The sequence below is a fragment of the Protopterus annectens genome, chromosome 17.part0, assembly GCF_019279795.1.
Source record: "Protopterus annectens isolate FY-2018-M chromosome 17.part0, PAN1.0, whole genome shotgun sequence".
Taxonomy (NCBI): Eukaryota; Metazoa; Chordata; order Ceratodontiformes; family Protopteridae; genus Protopterus; species Protopterus annectens.
Genome location: NC_056751.1, coordinates 721,186,439 through 721,204,956, shown reverse-complemented (window position 1 = coordinate 721,204,956; position 18,518 = coordinate 721,186,439). Strand labels below are relative to the sequence as shown.

General features: G+C 38.6%; 1 long non-coding RNA gene across 1 annotated transcript in view; it reads right to left on the bottom strand.

Annotated features, from left to right (window-relative positions):
- Positions 1-18,317, bottom strand: part of LOC122791350 — a 93,677-nt gene extending 75,360 nt beyond the window's left edge. The window contains exon 1 of the long non-coding RNA XR_006363145.1: positions 18,045-18,317. This is a non-coding gene — a long non-coding RNA (uncharacterized LOC122791350). The remainder of the gene's footprint in view (positions 1-18,044) is intronic.
- Positions 18,318-18,518: the final 201 nt, after the last annotated feature.

Here is an 18,518-nt window from a genome sequence, read left to right as displayed (position 1 = left end):
ACTTCCCCCACAGGTCATGCAGATGAAAGGTGTGAGCTGAGTTTTCTTCCTGTAATTCATTCTCCTCTCACGCTTGAAAATGGACTGCATACTAAACTTATAACCCAAACTAGTAAAGCATCAAGTGTCAGTACTGCCATACCTTTCAACCTGTTAGAGTAAGAATTCTGGACAAAGCCATAAATAATGGGGGGGCAATGACTCAAAACTAGGGACAATTTTTAAATATTACTCTTACAGACTTAGAAGGTAGATAGAATAAAAGGCTTTGTATTGTACACTTATCAAGGGTATCAGAACTTGTCAGAGATTTGGGATGCATGGCTAGGATTAGAAAGGCCCTTGTCATTAGCCTAGTAAACACCTATGAACCTATGAGCATGAATTTTCTCAAGAGTATGGAGTCTGAAACCCAGACACCTGTCATTATTTTGTGACTTAAATCTTGAGTGATTTGCTGGAAAACCACTATTTTATGAAAAATGGACAAACATATGAGACAAAATCTGGACCTTCTGTGAAAATCTGTACAGTTGAGAGGTATGCGCCTCTCAACCTCTTAGAGCGAGCGAGAGATCTGGACAAACGTTTCTTCTTTTTTTTTTTTGTTTGATCATACCGTATTAGTATGAAAGTGTAAAGATCCAAAACACGTGGGAATGTCTAAAATAAGGTTTGTATGCAGCATTCTTACAAATATGAGCATTCTATTAGAAGCAGCCTTTTCTGTCACTGTAGTATAACAACAACAGTTGGAAAGATGCTTACATTTTTAAATATTAAAATGGGGACATAAGAATATAAAGTCAAAGTACAACAGGGATGTGTCTAGATACATCACTGCTTTAACTTAAGGTGTTGGATACTGAGGGCTACACAGCATGCCACATAAAACATTACAACTTGTTTAGAAAGTAAAGTGGAACAAAACTAACACAATCATCTCATGCCCAGCAGAAAAAAAGTCAGTTGCTTCACTGTCATAAGAAACACTGCACTAAATCCTCCTGCCTAACAAATAAACCTGGACTTCTACTATATCAACATCCCACTTCCCACTGAGACTCACTGCACTGTAAAACTATTTGATGTAGTTTTACTTCTTACTTTACATAATTTAAAAGTTTTTACTGTTTGTTCCTACGTTATCACTTACCCGGCAGCCCTCCCAGTGATTCCGTTCGGTTCTCCACTCTTCTTGCCTGCACTTCCCCCATCCTCCCCCATCATGGCCAAACACCACCACTGAGCAAGTGTGGTGAACAACACTAGATGAGGGTACCTCCAGACCCACAAAAAGAAACAAAACCATCACTCCCAGATCGACTAATGATAAGACAGCTGCTGATCACCCTACCACTATCACTACCACCGGTGTGCCTTGCAACCACCTACTCAAACCCTTCCCCCAACAAACTCCTGCATATACGAAAAAGAAAGAAAAGAAAAAAAAACTATTGTTTTCAGACAGTCTTGAACCACTAATGCTGCCTATGGGAGGTAGTGTTAAGTACCATTTACTATGAAGCAGTTGACATAAAACCTGCTCCACCAGCCTGAGAAGTTTCAAAATCAACCGACAGAGACCATATAAAGGAACCCAAGTCATAATGTGAATTCCAATGCCAGTAACCATGCAACATAAACTATGCCTGCCTATTAATGATCCAAACACACCAAGCACAATTCCTGCAGCAGCAAGAATGCCGGAGCAGTCATCCTTTCAAGAAGTAGAGCAATCTTTTAAGGAGTAATCAACAACAGCATAGAAAAACAAAAAAAAAAACTGAAATGCAAACCTTTATCCCTTTCCTCCCTATGTACTGTTATTAGCCAAGGCCTACCTGTCTTGTAAGGTACCTACAGTCATCTCGGACATGAACCTGCCAGTTGCATGTTCACAGCAAAATGTGACTCCTTATCCAGTTACTTTTGCATAAACCCCTTAAGCCCCACCCTACCCTTACCTCATTTCCTCCCAGTCAATCCTCATTCCCATTTTAACCCTTACTTCCCCCTTATCCTTTTAACTCCCATTAACATATATTTATCTAACCCTCCCCCCACTGAAGATGTCCCTGGACAAATTGTTTTTTACCAAACCTCACTTCTCAAGGGAAAGCTACACAATGTTCCTTTCTCGAGGGAAAGATATGCGCACTTGCAATGGAATGCTAGATAAAAAATAGACAGTTGGGCACTGTGAGGTACATGCAAGACAAGGCCTGAAGACCAAGGCTAAAGAGGAGTGTACAAATGTACAGGGTTTTGGTATTATTAGGAAATACTTCGGACATGGGCAGTTCAGTCAGTTAAGTTAGCTTTTGGACAGATATGCAAAAAGTCTTTGCAGTACCAACATTCGAGCATGCGTATAAAAGGACAATTGGAATATATGAGCAAAAGCTTAGGATATATTTATCAGAACTGTTAGTGTTTTCCAGCATTCCAGAATTTCTACAGACTGTTATTGTTTATCAGCACTGTTATTGGATACAGTATTCAGATATTGTTACCATCTAATAAAACATTCTTAACTGAACGCGTGTGTAGAATTTATTCTGAAAAATATAAAAAGACTTGGCCCATAAATGAGAGACTGAGACTGGCACCTGTTCAACACAAGTTTGGGTAATTAACAGATAAAGACATTCATTCCAGTTCATTCCAGATGATTTCATTTAATTCCAGTATACTACAGTCTTATCTGTTCTTTCAGGAGCTATCGGGCGATCACACACCCTAACACCTCATCCCAGCTTGATCATGCTACCACTAATGCCTGATAGTTAACAAATGCTTTAAAGTCATACATTTATGAAGTTTAAAGTTTTCAGATTGTGTGTGATTGAGCAAATATTGTTATATAGGTTCATAGGTTTATACTAGGCTGTCGATCAGATAGATCATTTATAGCCTAGCCTCAAGGTCATAGTTCATCAGTACCCTACAACACAAAGTAACTACTCTGCTTCTTCCCCTTTCAATGAAAGTTTGAGGGGCCAGACAAGGACTGAATTTGCAGTTTCCCATCTATTCATTCAGACTGTATTTGAAGAGATCAGGATGCTATTATGTTTTACATTTAAGGGACATCTTCCACAAAAGATGGATTCTTGAAGAGAGATACCTATTTCATCATCAGGTTTTGTTCAAGCAGGTGCTTAAAATATTATTTTGTGGATGTGTAGGAGGTTGCAAAGGATTGGATCCTTTGATGCTTTTTATGCAAAGTTAAGGTCCTCACAAAAAAGTCTGAATAAAGCAGAAATAAAGTGTTTTAAAGTGGACTGCATAGCACCTGGAGTAAATTCTCTTGATTTTCTTTGTGAAAAACACTGCAATCTTTTGAGCTGAGTCATACACTTAGACAGGTACAGTTCAAAAAGAGCATTATATTCTACTGAGGGTCTGATAAAGGAAAAGTTTAGTGAGATAATAACTTCCCTTGACCTAGAAGATGATGGCAGCTCGTGGAGAATTAACTTACCTAAAAAAATATATAGGGGTACATAAATAAGGTAACCACCTGTCCCTCTTTGTGAAGGACAGTCCTGCGGGGGAAAAAAAAATTACAAATATCATAAGATTTTAGGACAAAAATATTTCCCAGGTTTTCTTTAATAGCTACATAAAACAGTTATTTTGTATTTGAAACACCTAAATGTTATATAAAATAGCATAAGCAACTAAAATGCTACAAGAATAAGCTTTTATTTTTGCAAAATGTGAACTTCTGTCCTTTGCACTAACTGCAGGTATGTTTTGCCTGCACAAATCTCATGTTTCTACAAAAATGTCCCACTTTGGGCATTTGAAATGGTGGCAACTCTATAGATAAAATTTTGGCCAGTACACAAAAGCCATGAGTTGACATGTTCAGGACATCCCTAGCAAAGCAGTTAGAGCTTTCAATTATCTCATCCCAGACCATTAGATGTACTGGACTCTTTAAAATGACACTAAACCAATAGTTAATATTTTTTTTAATTGTGGTATGTTCTTGGTGATGGTGGGATGTTGCTAAATACTAGTTTCATAATAACCTCAGCCACACATTTTTTTTAAAATCTGCAGCATGTCTGCTTCATGTGATCCAGGGAGGTGTAACTCAAGATGTTCACTTATACCTGCAAAATAGCCAATCATATGTGTACCTTGGTTGAATGGACTCATGAGATCTAGTGACAGTGAGGTTCTCAGTGCCTGAGGGACAGTTTACCATCACCCCTTTAATGCACAGCCTAGTGACTGGTGCATTACTGAATCTCACTGTGGATTCACTTATGACTAGGATGTTACCAGATGTCTTGTCTCTGCCTTGTTTCTTAAGAGCATTGGCTTGCCAACTTGATGACCCCTCTTTTCTCTTCTATTACCTGTTATTTCAGTAATGCTGTTTACTTGTAAGTATATAACTGAGTATTTTGTTTAGCCAACCTACATTCTGGAGACCTTTGAGATTTGGACAGGGATTTCTTATGGACCTCATATAAGATGACATATTTCCTGATTTAAGACAAGGTGGCTATGTCTCTGTGTGGTCAGTGTCAATACTAACAACTAGATGGATACTGTTTATAAGTTTAGATAAGATGATGACCTCCAGAGTTAGTAAACTTTTTGCACCTGTCACATATAGATTCATCTAGTGGTCTAGCAGAAGAAGCAAATTGTTGTCAATAAGCATGACACAGTTGTTACATCACCTCAGGGTGCCTAGTGCTAAAAGGCTGATTACAGATGGTATGAGAGACTCTGACCTCATGGTTTACAGTATCTGGAGTGTAAGGTGTGCAGTTATGAACTTTATTGTAGGGAGTGTTTTTTGTGTTAAACCTGAGAAAATGAGGTTTGTTAGTAAAGTATAGCAGTACAATAGAAATAAAGCACAAGAGGTTAGCTAGGAGATCTGGCATCATGGTGCTGAGAATAAAGCTCCTACTGCATCCCAGATAACCTGTCTTCAACTAACAGCATTTGCACTGAAGTGATCAGACAGAATGCCCAATAGCATCTGGCCCATCCTAGAGGTAGAAAGGCTGACAAGGCTCACTGCAGTAATGGCATTAAGAGCCTTGTGAGCTCCTGTCTGCAAGTGTTGCACAATTTGTTTGGAAATATTGCTCACATTCTTGGCAGTGATTGCAGCATTAGTAAAGTTAGTGTGGGAGGCGGGGTTAGGCCACACTCCGTTGGCAGTACTGCAGCCATATGATGCTGCACCAGCATCCTCAATCACCTCATTGGTTGTGGACATCGGTCAGGTTGAACCTGGGGAGGTGGTTATGGCAGGCTGAGTAGACAAAGTGAATGAGGGGAGTAGCTGGTGGGAGATGATGGGCAGATGAGGTAAGGGGGAGAAAAAAAGTGAATTAGGTGATAGCCAGAGGAGACGGGTGTCACAAATTGAAATAGTGACTGAAACAAGTTGATACATTTTTCACAGGCAGTAGGTACACAAGTGCTGAAGAGTGGATTAGCAGACCAATTTAATTGGCACAAGTAAAGAATTACAATTTGAAGTCTGGCTTAATTATTACAATTTAAAGTCTGTCTCATCTTACATAGCAGGAGAGTTACAACCCAATGAGAAATAGCAACAACTGGGTAAATGCAGCCTGATGGCTAAACAAACTGGTATGGTTGCTATAACAACACAGGTTTATAGCATAGTGAGTCAGTATTACCAGTAAGGCAAATACAGCAGACAGTGGTAATCACAGTGAATCTGTGATTACCGCTGTCTGCTGTAATCACAGCAGTAATCACAGTGAATCTGTAGCAGCAGTTTGTAAGTACAGTATGATCAGAGCCAGATCATGGTCAAATGGGGGCCGATCAGAGCCAGATCATGGTCAAACAGGGGCCGTAGGCAATGTAATGGTCCAGTCCCCCCATGCAGCTATTCCAATTTACCACTGCTTGGCTCTCTTCCCCCAGTTACCATAAATACTGTTCACACCTGTTAGTGTGCATACTGTTTTGCTCTTTACTTTTGAAAATGATCACAAAAATGTTGATTTAATTTAAACCTTTTAATTTATTTAGCCTTTGTTGACGAGGTTTGTCTCCCCAGAAGCCTCATCTTAGGGTAGACCCAAGGTGGTATTTATACAACTAAGGGAAATTTGGCCAGCGCATCAGGGAACTTATCCTCTTCTATTTTAGTAAGTGCTGTGGTATCCCTAACATCCACCTGAGCAACCACCATGGATGTCACACTTGGGAGTCAGCACCCCCATTATGCTACAATGCAGTTTCAGCAATCCATCTCTCTGGTGTAGGAGTAGAACTCACAGATTTCAGTATCAAAGATGAGTGCACTACTGTTGCACCACTAACACTGTTTTCAAACTTTATAACACAAACACTTATGAACATTTGCTAAACAACACAAACAAAATAGTTGCACACTGAAAACAGGCTTAGCATGAGTAGCAGTAAACTTTTCTCATCCTCGAAACTCACATTCATTAAAAATGCACTGAAACTTACATTCATTCAAAATGCACTGAAACTCACATACAGTGAAAATAAACCTGGCCAGTGGCAGATCAAGTGCACCGTTGCTCCCCAGGCTGTTTACAATCCATGGGCCACCCTGCATACATTTTTAGGACCATGCATTAGAGTGTATGTTATTTGATTCACATTCCTGACTGGTTTAAATGTATTTCTTGTTTAATACAGCAACGCTTGTTAGAGTGCATTTTAAATTTGGAGTTTTGAACATTTTTTCCATTAAGTGAAACAAAATATATGATACAGTAATGCCAAAAGTACCCATTTTAGAACATTTCAACCAACTCCAAAGTGATTTACTAAAGGCTTTGACTGGGAGAGAAGTAAGGATCCTGCTACCTATAACTAAGGTACAGGGTTTGAGTCTGTTAACCTACTTACTCAATTAAATAAGCTGCCCTTTCTAACTAGGGCATTACACATGCACATACATTCTGTACCTACTAAAGCTTCTGTGTCCTGTCTGATAGTTCCATCCTGGTGTAGTTTGTCCTCATTATACATAATACTCATGCTATGTTCTGTTCTAGTAGTTCATTGAGCATGAGAAGTTCCAGTAGTAAAAGCCATTGCCTTTCTGCCTGGCAGTAAAATCAAACTGCACTGTGCATGTTCTTTCACTGGCTGAATCCAAGTTATCTTAAAGCACCACTGAAACAGAGCAGGAAACAAATGAACATGCAGCAGTGCCAAGCCACAAAAACACTTTTTTAAATTAAATTAATGTTGTGTCTGTACCCCCCACACACACAAACACACATGCGCGTGCGCACACACACACACACACACACACACACACACACACACACACACACACACACACACACACACAAGCCATCATGGTCCCTAGGCAGCTGCCTAGGTCACCTAGTGTTGGATCCGGCCTTGGGTATGATAACTGGCAAACAGGCTTGGGTGCCACAACAGCAAAGGGTTTGAATTAGAAAACAATAAGCAGCTGAAAATGGTGGTACAGTATCAGTAAAAGCAGCAGCATCAATTTGTGGATACTGCAGCTACGACAAGCAATTTGGCTCAGATGCTGAAACAATATGAAATATATTCAATCAGTAACACAGAACAGCAATGCAAATGCAGTAATAACAGAATATTAAGATGCAAATTTAGTAAAAGTGATAACAGCGATTTGTGATATATGGAATTTAATTGTGTGTGATGAAACAGTTTTACAAAATGTAAGTGTAATTGGACAGTTTACATTCTGCATACAGCAATTATATACAGAACCACAGCTGGATCATCCAGTGCCTGGTGCTGCCCCCTAAAGTAGCTCCAACTCTATCTTGCGGAGCAAAAATAGAAAAAAATAATTTCTACTTTTAAGAACTATAGCAAAGCACTAAACAAAGCTATATTTGTAACAAGTGGCTTACTATAGGTTATACCCACACTAAGCTCTGAAATGGCTTAAGTCCTGGCTGCAATAGCAATATATAAATTCCCTTCTGGTATGGAAATGAATCACGAATACTGCACTAACGAAAAACTGCCATCTGCTGATTGCAACCCAAAACACCTTACACCTGAAGTGGCTGCCCCTTTGACCTACCTTAGCTACATGTCTGACTTTACACTAGATGTGTTGAGCAACTATATGGAAGGGTCTGATACAGTGTACAACCATGTGGAACTGTGCAGAGCTGAACACACTTGTATGCTAAAAAGTCTAGGTTAAGTACACAGTAATGAATGCCAGAATTGACAACACCTCATATTTATTTATTCATTTATTTTTATCTAGAAAGTGCAAGCACTTGAATCTCTCAGAAATACTTCTGAATAGTGATAAACCATGCTTAAAACTGCTCAATATTTCCAGCTGTAGTGAGATCTTGTTTGACATCAAGCTAAATAGATGTCTTCAGGTGTTTTCATGTACTCACAGCCCAGCCAAGCAGAGTGGCAACTTCTACAAACACACTGGGTTTAAGCAAATAAACAAACCAGAGTATAAGAAAAACAACCAAAGGTTACTGGACAAAATCTATTGCAGACACAATAAAACTCTAGCACCTCGGCAGACAGGCTTCAAGGAGTAAAACAAACAGCACACACTGAAATCATATATAATGACTGTCAATTTTGATACAGTGACTGATGTAACTGTTCATAGAGGTTTTCTTGTTTTAAACTGATCTAGTTGTGAACTTAGTTCAGCGCAGTTAGAAGTTTTAAACTTAGGTTTAAAATCTGTGCCGACAGTATTGGCCAGCGCATCAGGGAACTTATCCTCTTCTATTTTAGTAAGTGCTGTGGTATCCCTAACATCCACCTGAGCAACCACCATGGATGTCACATTGGGAGTCAGCACCCCATTATGCTACAATGCAGTTTCAGCAATCCATCTCTCTGGTGTAGGAGTAGAACTCACAGATTTCAGTATCAAAGATGAGTGCACTACTGTTGCACCACTAACACTGTTTTCAAACTTTATAACACAAACACTTATGAACATTTGCTAAACAACACAAACAAAATAGTTGCACACTGAAAACAGGCTTAGCATGAGTAGCAGTAAACTTTTCTCATCCTCGAAACTCACATTCATTAAAATGCACTGAAACTTACATTCATTCAAAATGCACTGAAACTCACATACAGTGAAAATAAACCTGGCCAGTGGCAGATCAAGTGCACCGTTGCTCCCCAGGCTGTTTACAATCCATGGGCCACCCTGCATACATTTTTAGGACCATGCATTAGAGTGTATGTTATTTGATTCACATTCCTGACTGGTTTAAATGTATTTCTTGTTTAATACAGCAACGCTTGTTAGAGTGCATTTTAAATTTGGAGTTTTGAACATTTTTTCCATTAAGTGAAACAAAATATATGATACAGTAATGCCAAAAGTACCCATTTTAGAACATTTCAACCAACTCCAAAGTGATTTACTAAAGGCTTTGACTGGGAGAGAAGTAAGGATCCTGCTACCTATAACTAAGGTACAGGGTTTGAGTCTGTTAACCTACTTACTCAATTAAATAAGCTGCCCTTTCTAACTAGGGCATTACACATGCACATACATTCTGTACCTACTAAAGCTTCTGTGTCCTGTCTGATAGTTCCATCCTGGTGTAGTTTGTCCTCATTATACATAATACTCATGCTATGTTCTGTTCTAGTAGTTCATTGAGCATGAGAAGTTCCAGTAGTAAAAGCCATTGCCTTTCTGCCTGGCAGTAAAATCAAACTGCACTGTGCATGTTCTTTCACTGGCTGAATCCAAGTTATCTTAAAGCACCACTGAAACAGAGCAGGAAACAAATGAACATGCAGCAGTACTTAGCCACAAAAACACTTTTTTAAATTAAATTAATGTTGTGTCTGTACCCCCCACACACACAAACACACATGCGCGTGCGCACACACACACACACACACACACACACACACACACACACACACACACACACACACACACAGACACACACACACAAGCCATCATGGTCCCTAGGCAGCTGCCTAGGTCACCTAGTGTTGGATCCGGCCTTGGGTATGATAACTGGCAAACAGGCTTGGGTGCCACAACAGCAAAGGGTTTGAATTAGAAAACAATAAGCAGCTGAAAATGGTGGTACAGTATCAGTAAAAGCAGCAGCATCAATTTGTGGATACTGCAGCTACGACAAGCAATTTGGCTCAGATGCTGAAACAATATGAAATATATTCAATCAGTAACACAGAACAGCAATGCAAATGCAGTAATAACAGAATATTAAGATGCAAATTTAGTAAAAGTGATAACAGCGATTTGTGATATATGGAATTTAATTGTGTGTGATGAAACAGTTTTACAAAATGTAAGTGTAATTGGACAGTTTACATTCTGCATACAGCAATTATATACAGAACCACAGCTGGATCATCCAGTGCCTGGTGCTGCCCCCTAAAGTAGCTCCAACTCTATCTTGCGGAGCAAAAATAGAAAAAAATAATTTCTACTTTTAAGAACTATAGCAAAGCACTAAACAAAGCTATATTTGTAACAAGTGGCTTACTATAGGTTATACCCACACTAAGCTCTGAAATGAGCGCTTAAGTCCTGGCTGCAATAGCAATATATAAATTCCCTTCTGGTATGGAAATGAATGCGAATACTGCACTAACGAAAAACTGCCATCTGCTGATTGCAACCCAAAACACCTTACACCTGAAGTGGCTGCCCCTTTGACCTACCTTAGCTACATGTCTGACTTTACACTAGATGTGTTGAGCAACTATATGGAAGGGTCTGATACAGTGTACAACCATGTGGAACTGTGCAGAGCTGAACACACTTGTATGCTAAAAAGTCTAGGTTAAGTACACAGTAATGAATGCCAGAATTGACAACACCTCATATTTATTTATTCATTTATTTTTATCTAGAAAGTGCAAGCACTTGAATCTCTCAGAAATACTTCTGAATAGTGATAAACCATGCTTAAAACTGCTCAATATTTCCAGCTGTAGTGAGATCTTGTTTGACATCAAGCTAAATAGATGTCTTCAGGTGTTTTCATGTACTCACAGCCCAGCCAAGCAGAGTGGCAACTTCTACAAACACACTGGGTTTAAGCAAATAAACAAACCAGAGTATAAGAAAAACAACCAAAGGTTACTGGACAAAATCTATTGCAGACACAATAAAACTCTAGCACCTCGGCAGACAGGCTTCAAGGAGTAAAACAAACAGCACACACTGAAATCATATATAATGACTGTCAATTTTGATACAGTGACTGATGTAACTGTTCATAGAGGTTTTCTTGTTTTAAACTGATCTAGTTGTGAACTTAGTTCAGCGCAGTTAGAAGTTTTAAACTTAGGTTTAAAATCTGTGCCGACAGTAATACCAAGCCTATATATTTTTAAACAAGAAATATTTCCCATAGCATGGAAGCTACATTTGAAACATTTTTTTTAGTAAAAGTTTTAATAATAATTTGGGTAATGTGACTTCTTCAGATCAAACTTTTATTTCTTGTGTCTCAGATCATAATGATGACAGTTTAAATGTTTATCGTTTATTGGATATAAGAAACTTTCAATTTAATAGTTCTTTTATTCTGCCCTTTATTCATAAAAACCATCAAACAATGGAATGCTTTAAAACAATTAATTAATAGAAGGGATCTGGTAATAAAACCCTCTGACAAAGGAGATATAATTGTGATATTGCATCATACTCAGTAAGCTCGGATGTGTTATGAACATTTGGAGAATGAGTTAGTATATGAAAAAAGTAGCATTGAGGTTTATAATGATGCAATATCACAGTATAAATTATTGTTGGAAAAAGGTTATAGATTGGGTTATTTAACAAGGGAAGACCTTGATAAGAAATGTAATGTTTATAGCTGTAAGACTGCAAACTTTTACTGTTTACCCATAATACACCAAAGCCTTATTAATCCACCTGGCCACACTATTGTATCTGCTTGTAAGTATTTTTTGAATAATATTTGCTTTTTGATACATAAATATTTATTGCCATTTCTGATTAAGTTAAATTCTTATATAAAAGACACTTGATTTTGTATGCAAAATTGAAAAATTTATATGGAGCTGCTTACTTGCTTGCTGCTTGCTGTGGGATTGATTTGAAGTGTTCTTAAGACACTCAGTCTTGCTGGCTGGATTCTGCTAAAATTCAAAGTCTGGTTATATTTGCATTCACAGTCTGTTGCATACAGAAACTTGCAGAATATATACTGATGAGAGAATATACTTTGCAGCATCAACTTTAGAGAGCAGTAACAAATAACTTTTTATAATAAACCAAACGGAACAACATTGCAGTTTAAAGCACTGTTCCAACTTTACTTCTCATATAGTACAGATGATGTGAGAGATATAACATTTACCTTAGGAGAAATGAGTCCCTACCATACCTCTAACATAACTGGATTTATACAGCTCTTTATATACAGTTTTAGTCCTCTTGGTATTCTATTTTGGAGAATTGCTTATCCTGTAGAAACAATACTAAGCTTCCTTGTTTAACAATGTCTTGTAAGAGACCAGCTTTTCTGACAGTGTGAATATCCTGTAACAGTGTCCGGTTGTTCATGCAAAAAAACATATTTTTGAGGAAACACATTGTTCTGTATTCTATTTGGATCTGTGTATAAGAACATATGTTCTTGTGCCAATGCCGATAAGCATATCCTGTTTTCCATGCAGAAAAACATATTTTTGAGAAAACACATTGTAAGTGTTATTGTCCATTCTTTAAAAGCAGATTTTGCATGTTTGCTCTTGCATACATCCTGTTTTTAAGTCTGTAAGGGAAAAATGTCCATTCTTTAAAAGCAGATTTTGTATTTTTGCTCTTGCATACATCCTGTTTTTAAGTCTGTAAGGGAAAAATGTCCATTCAGCAGGTTTTATATTTTTGCTCTTGCATACATCCTGTTTTTAAGTCTGTAAGGGAAAAATGTCCATTCAGCAGATTCCTTTTCCAAGCCATAGTCATTTAGTATGACTGCTGATCACATATTACTAAACTCTGTTTCTGCATTTAAGCAAGCCTTTTCTTTCAGCATATTTACAACATAATTAATTTCAGACTTATATTCATAAAATCTAACAAAAATATCAAAATTATGATGGGAAAAGGATATGTATTGGGTCACAGCTGATGTTAAGAGCCTTTACACAAGCATAAAGCATGAATATGGTATTCAAGCTTTACATTATTTTTGGGTGACAGCCCTTTAGACCATTATATTATTGAGTTAACTCATTTTTGTTTGTTGAATAATTATTTCTTGTTTGATAAGGTAATATATCATCAATTGCAAGATATGGCAATGGGACTTCTTTTGCCCCCATGTATGCAAATTTAATGATGGCCCTTTCAGAGGTGGAATATTTATATAAACATACTTTTATGTTTATATATATCATTAGCTATTATAGATATATAGATTATTTGATTTTTATTTGTAAGGGTGGGAAGGATAAAATTGAAGATTTTATTATAGATTTGCAGCAAAATTAATATGGTTTGGCCTTTGATGATTTGCAATATGGAGGTCAGGTTGTATTTTTGGATCTGGTTCTAAAAGGGTTAGAAAACGGCAAAGTAAGAACAATGGATCATAGACAATTTATGGATGGTAATCAGTACCTACATGGGGAACATTTTCATTCCCCTCATCTCATAAATGCTCTACGGAGAATTTTTACGTTCATAGGTTCATAGGTTCATAGGTTCATACTAGGCTATCTGCCCGAGGGCATTTACAAGCCTAGCCCATCGTTTTGTGGCTTACGCCACCCCTTTAGTATGGGGAACTATACCCATTATTTTGCTGTGCCTCTGTCGAGCAGTGACACTGAGGTAATCCCTGGGGTATATCTGCGATCTCCCATCCATTGGTCAAGATTTCTCTTGAACAAGGCCAGCGAGGTGCTCTGCCTCACATATACGAATTTTGTTCCACAGCATAGGAGTCTTTGGGTGATGAATCTATCCCTCCAGCACGTCCTATTAATAGCCATGTCGAGGTTTAAGTCTCCGCCCTTGTGACTCTGATGGATCTAGATTTTTGAGGTGAAGCATATTCATCAAATCTGGGTTTGACATGGCCTTGTATGTTAGGCAAAGGTCACCTCTGAGCAAGCGGTAGCGACTGAATAGAGCTGGAGTTCTTTCAGTCGGGCAGCATAGGACAGATTTTGAGACCCTTTATCCTTTTGGTGAGGAACTTTTTGGCCTCTCCAGCTGCTGCAAGTGTCGGGTCAGATACATTCCGAATGGGGCATTGTACTCAATCATTGGTCTGATGAGTGATGAGTAAAGGGAGACCATGACCTCCCTTGATCTAGATGAGAATCCCTTCATGATAAGGTGGGCAATGTAGAAGGTCTTCCTAACTACTTTAGCTACATGGGTGTCGAATGACAGACTACTATCAACCTGGGTCCCCAGGTCTCTGATAACTTCTTCTGTGCTCAGTGGATTGCCACCTATTTGGTAGCTAGGGGTAACCTTGTTTTTCTCGAAGGGTATGACTATGCATTTTTTGGCATTTAACTTTAGGCCATGGCTCTGGCACCAGTTATCCGTTTCTGTAAGACCCTTCTGAAGGATATCTGTGTCAGATGTGTTTTCTACTATGGCCCAGTTTGCAGTCATCTGCAAACTTTGTCAGCCATAACCCTCCTGTGTTTGCTTGTACTTCGGAAAAGTAGATGCCAAACAAGAGTGGACCCAGGACTGAGCCCTGTGGGACACCAATTGTGACAGGCTTTGAGTCTGACATGGCGCCAGCAACTCTGACCCTGTGGGTTCTGTCACTCAGCCAGTTTGCAACCCATCTTGTGATGTATGGGTTAACATTTAAGCTGATGAGTTTTTCAATGATACCCGAGTGGGGTATTGTATCGAAGGCCTTCGCCAGATCGAGGTAGGCTGTATGGACTGCCTTTCCCTCGTCAATGGCTTTGGTGACTGTTTGAAAAAGTCAGCCAAGTTTAAAAGGCATGATCTGCCTTTGACAAAGCCAAACTGGGTTGGATCCAAAGTCTGCAAATTCCTATGTCTTTATTTATGAGGTCCATTATGATCCTCTCCATGGCTTTGCAGATAAGGCTTGTCAAGCTAATGGGCGGTAATTTCCAGGGTCGGTGGAGGCACCGCCTTTGTGAAGTGGGACCACAGTTGCAGTGCGCCACTCCTGGAGTGCGTATCCAGAGGTGAGACTTTGATTAAACAGCTGTCCTAGCTGTGGGTTTAATTCCTCATTGAGTTCGTGGAGCACACAGCCGGGGACACCATCTGGTCCCATGGATGCTGTGTTTTTTGCTTTGGAGAGAGCAGTTCTCACTTGGGCGTTGGAAATTTTTGGGGGGCTGCAATCATTTGGTATAGATATCTCTCCTTTTGGGGAGGGGAGAAGTTTGCACTGAACCTGTCAGCCAGTATGTTGGCAATGTCTGTAGGATCAGTAATCTTCACATCATTATGATCTAGTTCTGAGCATATCTGGGAGTTTCCTCCCAGGTTTCTTTATAGCTAAAGAAGGCCTTATGATTGTCTTTTGAGTCTTTAGCTATTTTTCTCTCAAAATTTGCTTTGGATGATTTTATGAGAGCTCTTAGTTTTTACTTATAGTGATCAAGGGTGTCTTACCTTTTAAGGATTTTGCTCTATCTTGTAGTAGCTTCCTCCTTTTGTTGTAGAGTTTGTTTATGGCTGGGGTCCACCAGACTGGACGCTTGCCTTTGGTACAAAGAGTCTTTGTTTTGCTTGGGATTGCCTTATCCATGCAGTCCTGCAGGTGCTGGTAGAAGGCATTTGTAAGTGATTCAGCGGCTTGAGTACTGTTTTCCGCCAGCTCAGGGGCCTTAAAGGAGATCACACTCGTCTTTAGAAGTGTGAAGTCGGCTTTCGAGAAGTTCTTTACTGTGGTCTTTTTTATTTCAGTTGGGGGTGGGATGAGGACCTCCAGCGAGATTAGTTTGTGATCTGATCTCACCAGTGAGGGGTATACTTCCGGTGTTGAACATTGTGCTCCCATGTTCGTGATGATGAGATCAAGTATGTTATCTCCTCTTGTGGGGATGGTGACTAGTTGTTCCATGGCATTTGAGTTTATGAATTCCAGGAACTTTTGGGCTAGGGTGTTTGGGCTTGAGTAATGTTCCCAGTCTATATTAGGGTAACTGAAGTCACCTAGTATGATGGTGTTTGGTGATACATTTATCCCCTCTAGTGTTTTCAGGAAGGCCATGTGGGGTTCCTGAGGTTTGTGAGGGTGGCCTGTAACATGCTACAATTTGCAGAGCAGTCTTGCCTATGGTTAATTGCACCTGGATGGTCTCCGATGCATCATGCATTGCCACCAGTCTTGAGGTGTGGGTGTTTTTGATGAATATGGATACCCCCCCTCCTTTCTTGGTATTGTCCGGATTTTGGGGCCGGAACGCATGGTATGAGGTAAAACCTGATAGTGCTGGGGTGCTCTCAGGAGCCTTGAACCAGGTTTCTGTCACAGCACAGACATCGATGTTCTCCATACTGAGAAGGGCCTCGAGTGCGTGCATTTTGAGATTTAGACTTCTGGCATTGAGCAGCATTACCCTTAGTCTTTATAGAATTTGTAACAATTGGGCATATTTTATAGAAGAATCTAATCAGACTTCTAAAATGTTTGTTAGTAGGGGGTATGACTGGAAAGTAGTTGATATGGCTCTGAAAAGAGTTATTGATCAGAGAAATAATAAAATCCAACCTCTGAGATATGAAGTAAAAATGAATGATAAATAGAGAAGTATTTGATAAAGTATATTTTGTTAATCTATATAATATTCTTAGTGAAAAAATAAGTGAAATATTAAAAAGCTGTTAGAAGTTTTTTTATTGAAGGACAATGAACTGACTCAGATTTTAAATCATTGTCCTTCTATTTCATATAGGCTAATTGTAGAAATTTAGAAGATTTTTTGGTTACTAGTTTGTTTCCTCTGAAGATGTAGTTATAAGAAATCCCTTGCTTTTTATGTACTATTCCCTGCAGTAGCGGTAGTAGTTGTAGATATATAGTGAATTTCTTTGGAAAGATTAATGGTATTTATTTTCATCCAGTAGGAAATCTTTCTTGTATTACGGAGGGCATTATTTATGCCCTCAAGTGCCCCTGTAATTTATATTATATTGGAGAAAGTAAGAGAAAATTTAAGGTTAGATTGCAGGAGCATATTAGGGACATCAAAAAATGGAGAGTCCCATTGCTATGCATGTTAAAGAAAAACATGGTAGTAATTTTTTATTACTGCAGGGTACTGTTCTTGAGCAGGTTTGTGTGAGGGTTGGGGAAAATTGTTCTTTAAAGGATAAACTTTTATGTAAAGAATCATTTTTTTTAATTGAATATATTGCTACCTTTTGGATTAAACTCTAAGGTGAACTAGAAATGTTTGCTTTAGATAATTGTATAATTGATAAATTAGTTAATTATTTTGTGTAACTGTTATATATGATGTCAACGTGTGTTTGTTTTACTCCTTGAAGGCTGTTTGCCAAGGCACTAGAATTTTATTGTGTCTGCAATACATTTTGTCCAGTAACTTTCGGTTGCTTTTTATATATATATATTTTTTTATTTCAAATCGTGGCTGATAAACCAGAGTACACAGACTAGTTACAAAACATACTTGTCCTGTATCCAATAACAAGTTTCACCCAGAACACAGCAGTATGTATTCTTTCGGAAGGAAATTACATGATAAAACAATTTAAAATGCAAAAATTCACCACAGTACAAAATACAGTACAAGAACTTTAAAAGTGGCGCTAGAACACTCTAATTTAAGGCAACCCTCCCCTCACCCACTTCCCAGGTATAGTGGGATCTGCTTTGAGATCAGAGCCAAGTGGACATCCTCAGACTTGCTTGTGTAGTTGCAAGTAAGAATTCAGTTTTATAAACAGCAGTGTAAGAAAGGAATTATAACAACTTTGGTATAAGTGCTATTACTTTAGAAGATTGACATTTACAACTCACCATTATTTGGTACTCTACAAATACTTGTTGTATTAAACTGATTTATTTAATTATTGATGCGATTGCTGGCATTGCAAGTAATTAATATCCCTTCATCGGTCACTGCCAGGTTAACGTGCAGGTTGGCTCCACTGTAAGATGAGGGCTTGTTGTTAGGGACTGTCCATGAATAGGAGACATCAGAACCATCTGCAGTGCAGTTCAGTGTAAGGTCACAGCTGCCATTTGAAATGACGTTACTGACAGGACTTATCTTCATTTTAGTTATTTTTTCTGTGAAAAAAGATTAAAAAGAGTTATAAATATTACAAGACATGGATAACTGAAATTATATATTTAGATGCTCACATATTGTTGTGGTCCTAAAACAACAAACCTAATGAATAATAGAATAAAGAGGAAAGATGACCAAAACTGGTCCTGTTAGCTCTACTAAATCGCATTTGTTTCACCTCTGTAAGAGCCAAGAGCTCT